The sequence below is a fragment of the Boleophthalmus pectinirostris genome, unplaced genomic scaffold (genome assembly GCF_026225935.1).
Source record: "Boleophthalmus pectinirostris isolate CB_2022bp ecotype Guang Dong unplaced genomic scaffold, ASM2622593v1 HiC_scaffold_22, whole genome shotgun sequence".
Classification (NCBI taxonomy): domain Eukaryota; kingdom Metazoa; phylum Chordata; class Actinopteri; order Gobiiformes; family Gobiidae; genus Boleophthalmus; species Boleophthalmus pectinirostris.
Window position 1 is genome coordinate 42,589,554 of NW_026571190.1, and position 5,851 is coordinate 42,595,404.

Below are 5,851 nucleotides of genomic sequence, written 5' to 3' on the forward strand. Positions count from 1 at the left end.
CTCATCTCGTCTCTCGTCTCATCTCGTCTCTCGTCTCGTCTCTCGTCTCTCGTCTCGTCTCGTCTCTCGTCTCTCGTCTCGTCTCATCTCGTCTCTCGTCTCGTCTCGTCTCGTCTCGTCTCTCGTCTCGTCTCATATCTCGTCTCTCGTCTCTCGTCTCTCGTCTCTCGTCTCTCATCTCGTCTCTCGTCTCGTCTCTCGTCTCTCGTCTCGTCTCTCGTCTCGTCTCTCGTCTCATCTCGTCTCTCGTCTCGTCTCTCGTCTCTCATCTCGTCTCTCGTCTCGTCTCATCTCGTCTCTCGTCTCGTCTCTCTCTCGTCTCATTCGTCTCTCGTCTCGTCTCTCGTCTCGTCTCTCGTCGTCTCGTCTCTCGTCTCGTCTCTCGTCTCATCTCGTCTCTCGTCTCTCTCGTCTCGTCTCGTCTCTCTCGTCTCGTCTCTCGTCTCGTCTCTCTCTCTCGTATCTCGTCTCTCTCGTCTCTCGTCTCGTCTCGTCTCTCGTCTCTCTCTCGTCTCTCGTCTCGTCTCTCGTCTCTTCGTCTCTCTCTCGTCTCTCGTCTCTCGTCTCGTCTCTCGTCTCGTCTCATCTCGTCTCTCGTCTCGTCTCTCGTCTCGTCTCGTCTCGTCTCTCGTCTCGTCTCTCGTCTCGTCTCTCGTCTCGTCTCTCGTCTCGTCTCTCGTCTCTCGTCTCGTCTCATCTCTCGTCTCTCTCGTCTCGTCTCGTCTCTCGTCTCGTCTCGTCTCGTCTCGTCTCGTCTCTCGTCTCGTCTCTCGTCTCTCTCGTCTCTCTCTCGGTCTCTCGTCTCGTCTCTCGTCTCGTCTCTCGTCTCGTCTCGTCTCGTCGTCTCGTCTCGTCTCTCGTCTCGTCTCTTCTCGTCTCGTCTCTCGTCTCTCGTCTCTCTCTCGTCTCGTCTCTCTCTCGTCTCTCGTCTCGTCTCGTCTCGTCTCTCGTCTCTCGTCTCGTCTCTCTCGTCTCGTCTCTCGTCTCTCGTCTCGTCTCTCGTCTCTCGTCTGCTCGTCTCGTCTCGTCTCTCGTCTCGTCTCTCGTCTCGTCTCTCGTCTCTCGTCTCTCGTCTCCTCGTCTCTCTCGTCTCTCGTCTCGTCTTCGTCTCTCTCGTCTCTCTCTCTCGTCGTCTCTCGTCTCGTCTCTCGTCTCTCTCTCGTCGTCTCGTCTCGTCTCTCTCGTCTCGTCTCGTCTCTCGTCTGTCTCTCTCGTCTCTCGTCTCTCGTCTCTCTCTCGTCTCGTCTCTCGTCTCGTCTCTCTCTCGTCTCGTCTCGTCTCTCGTCTCGTCGTCTCGTCTCTCGTCTCTCTCGTCTCTCTCGTCTCGTCTCTCGTTCTCTCGTCTCCTCGTCTCTCGTCTCTCTCGTCTCGTCTCTCTCGTCTCGTCTCGTCTCTCGTCGTCTCTCGTCTCGTCTCGTCTCGTCTCTCGTCTCTCTCGTCTCTCGTCTCGTCTCTCGTCTCTCGTCTCTCGTCTCTCGTCTCTCGTCTCGTCTCGTCTCGTCTCGTCTCTCGTCTCGTCTCGTCTCGTCTCGTCTCGTCTCTCGTCTCTCTCGTCTCGTCTCTCGTCTCGTCGTCTCATCTCTCTCCGTCTCTCGTCTCGTCTCTCGTCTCGTCTCTCGTCTCGTCTCTCGTCTCTCTCTCGTCTCGTCTCTCGTCTCGTCTCTCGTCTCGTCTCGTCGTCTCGTCTCTCGTCTCGTCTCTCGTCTCTCGTCTCTCGTCTCGTCTCGTCTCGTCTCTCGTCTCGTCTCGTCTCGTCTCGTCTCTCTCTCGTCTCGTCTCGTCTCGTCTCGTCTCGTCTCGTCTCGTCGTCTCTCGTCTCTCGTCTCGTCTCTCTCTCTCGTCTCGTCTCTCGTCTCTCGTCTCTCGTCTCTCGTCTCTCTCTCGTCTCGTCTCTCGTCTCTCGTCTCTCGTTCTCGTCTCGTCTCTCATCTCGTCTCTCTCTCGTCTCTCTCTCTCGTCTCGTCTCTCGTCTCGTCTCGTCTCTCGTCTCGTCGTCTCGTCTCTCGTCTCTCGTCTCTCGTCTCGTCTCGTCTCGTCTCTCGTCTCGTCTCGTCTCTCGTCTCGTCTCTCGTCTCGTCTCTCGTCTCGTCTCGTCTCTCGTCTCTCATCTCTCGTCTCTCGTCTCGTCTCGTCTCGTCTCTCTCTCGTCTCTCGTCTCGTCTCGTCTCTCGTCTCGTCTCTCGTCTCGTCTCGTCTCTCGTCTCGTCTCTCGTCTCGTCTCTCGTCTCTCGTCTCGTCTCGTCTCTCGTCTCTCGTCTCGTCTCTCGTCTCTCTCTCGTCTCGTCTCGTCTCTCGTCTCTCGTCTCGTCTCTCGTCTCGTCTCGTCTCGTCTCTCGTCTCGTCTCTCTCTCGTCTCTCGTCTCTCGTCTCGTCTCTCGTCTCTCGTCTCTCTCTCGTCTCTCGTCTCTCGTCTCGTCTCTCGTCTCTCGTCTCTCGTCTCTCGTCTCGTCTCTCGTCTCGTCTCTCTCGTCTCTCTCTCTCTCGTCTCTCGTCTCGTCTCGTCTCGTCTCGTCTCGTCTCGTCTCTCGTCTCGTCTCGTCTCGTCTCGTCTCGTCTCGTCTCTCGTCTCGTCTCGTCTCGTCTCGTCTCGTCTCGTCTCGTCTCTCTCGTCTCTCGTCGTCTCGTCTCTCGTCTCGTCTCGTCTCTCTCGTCTCGTCTCGTCTCTCGTCTCTCGTCTCTCATCTCGTCTCTCGTCTCTCTCGTCTCGTCTCTCGTCTCGTCTCTCGTCTCTCTCGTCTCGTCTCGTCTCGTCTCGTCTCTCGTCTCGTCTCTCTCGTCTCTCGTCTCGTCTCTCGTCTCGTCTCGTCTCGTCTCTCGTCTCGTCTCGTCTCTCTCGTCTCGTCTCTCGTCTCGTCTCTCGTCTCGTCTCTCGTCTCTCGTCTCTCTCTCGTCTCTCTCGTCTCGTCTCGTCTCGTCTCTCGTCTCTCTCTCGTCTCTCTCTCGTCTCGTCTCGTCTCTCTCGTCTCGTCTCGTCTCGTCTCTCTCGTCTCGTCTCGTCTCGTCTCTCGTCTCGTCTCTCTCGTCTCTCTCGTCTCGTCTCGTCTCGTCTCGTCTCATCTCGTCTCTCGTCTCTCGTCTCTCGTCTCGTCTCTCGTCTCGTCTCGTCTCTCGTCTCGTCTCGTCTCTCGTCTCGTCTCTCGTCTCGTCTCGTCTCTCGTCTCGTCTCGTCTCTCGTCTCTCGTCTCGTCGTCTCGTCTCGTCTCGTCTCGTCTCTCTCTCGTCTCGTCTCTCATCTCGTCTCGTCTCGTCTCTCGTCTCGTCTCGTCTCGTCTCTCGTCTCGTCGTCTCGTCTCGTCTCGTCTCGTCTCGTCTCGTCTCTCGTCTCGTCTCGTCTCGTCATCTCGTCTCTCGTCTCTCGTCTCTCGTCTCGTCTCGTCTCTCGTCTCGTCTCGTCTCTCTCGTCTCGTCTCGTCTCGTCTCGTCTCGTCTCGTCTCGTCTCGTCTCGTCTCGTCTCGTCTCGTCTCGTCTCGTCTCTCTCTCGTCTCGTCTCGTCTCATCTCGTCTCTCGTCTCGTCTCGTCTCGTCTCGTCTCGTCTCTCTCGTCTCGTCTCGTCTCGTCTCGTCTCGTCTCGTCTCTCGTCTCGTCTCGTCTCTCGTCTCGTCTCTCTCGTCTCGTCTCGTCTCGTCTCGTCTCGTCTCTCGTCTCGTCTCGTCTCGTCTCGTCTCGTCTCGTCTCGTCTCGTGTCTCGTCTCGTCTGTCGGTTCAGAGTTCAAACTGCAGCAGGCACCGAGATGGAACTGATTTGGCCCAAAGAATCACGGGTCTAATGTGAACAGAAATGTGCTGGTCGTGTGTCAGGGTCATGTGTGTGTCAGGGTCACGTGTGTCAGGGTCATGTGTGTGTCAGGGTCACGTGTGTCAGGGTCATGTGTGTGTCAGGGTCACGTGTGTCAGGGTCATGTGTGTGCCGGGGTCACGTGTGTCGGGGTCACGTGTGTCGGGGTCACATATGTTCTGTGCTCTTTTTTTACTGTTAGAGTACTTCAGAGTACTGCAGAGTACTTCAGAGTACTGTTAGAGTACTTCAGAGTACTGCAGAGTACTGCAGAGTACTGCAGAGTACTTCAGAGTACTGTTAGAGTACTTCAGAGTACTGCAGAGTACTGCAGAGTACTTCAGAGTACTACAGAGTACTGCAGAGTACTTCAGAGTACTGTTAGAGTACTGCAGAGTACTGCATAGTACTTCAGAGTACTGTTAGAGTACTGCAGAGTACTTCAGAGTACTGTTAGAGTACTTCAGAGTACTGTTAGAGTACTGCAGAGTACTACAGATGAGGTGTGTGGTACCTTTGTGTTTGTCCAGCGTTGAACTCTGGAACAAAGACAGAACCTGAAGAACAGAACAGAACCTCAGATCTCAGACCTTCAGTTTTTCTTAAATTGTAAAAAAATAAAAAATTAAAAAATGAATAGAGATAAAGATGGAAGATTTTATATTTGAGAATTTTCTTTTATGAATAAACTTTTTTTTTCTGGTAATAAACCAGAATGACAGAAAAGTTATTTTTGTTTTCTTGTAAAGTGACTCCATATTTACATCGTCAGAGCCTGAACACACTCCACCTACTGAACACACTCCACTCCACCTACTGAACACACTCCACCTACTGAACACACACTCCACCTACTGAACACACTCCACCTACTGAACACACTCCACCTACTGAACACACACTCCACCTACTGAACACACACTCCACCTACTGAACACACACTCCACCTACTGAACACACACTCCACCTACTGAACACACACTCCACCTACTGAACACACACTCCACCTACTGAACACACACACTCCACCTACAGAACACACACTCCACCTACTGAACACACACTCCACCTACTGAACACACTCCACCTACTGAACACACTCCACCTACTGAACACACTCCACCTACTGAACACACACCACCTACTGAACACACACTCCACCTACTGAACACACACCACCTACTGAACACACATCCACCTACTGAACACACACTCCACCTACTGAACACACACTCACCTACTGAACACACACACACTCCACTGAACACACACTCCACCTACTGAACACACACTCCACCTACTGAACACACACTCCACCTACTGAACACACACTCCACCTACTGAACACACACCCCTACCACACCTACTGAACACACACTCCACCTACTGAACACACACTCCACCTACTGAACACACTCCACCTACTGAACACACACTCTGAACACACTACTGAACACACACTCCACTACTGAACACACTCCACCTACTGAACACACACACCTACTGAACACACTGAACACACACTCCACCTACTGAACACACTCCACCTACTGAACACACACACCACTCCACCTACTGAACACACACACCTACTGAACACTGAACACACACTCCACACTCCACTGAACACACACTCCACCTACTGAACACACACTCCACCTACTGAACACACTCCACCTACTGAACACACTCCACCTACTGAACACACACTACTGAACACACTCCACCTACTGAACACTGACACACTCCACCTACTGAACACACTCCACCTACTGAACACACACCTACTGAACACACTACTGAACACACACTCCACCTACTGAACACACACTCCACCTACTGAACACACTCCACCTACTGAACACTCCACTACTGAACACACACTACTGAACACACACTACTGACCTACTGAACACACACTCCACCTACTGAACACACTCCACCTACTGAAACACACTCCACCTACTGAACACACTCCACACTACTGAACACACATCCACCTACTGAACACACCACTACTGAAACACACTCCACTACTGAACACACCTACCTCTGAACACACTACTGAACACAC

General features: G+C 53.4%; 1 protein-coding gene across 1 annotated transcript in view; it reads right to left on the minus strand.

Moving 5' to 3' along the window:
• The window catches only part of LOC110166015 (fibrinogen C domain-containing protein 1-like), a 22,235-nt gene that overhangs the window by 11,362 nt on the left and 5,022 nt on the right, over positions 1-5,851 (minus strand). The window lies entirely within an intron of this gene.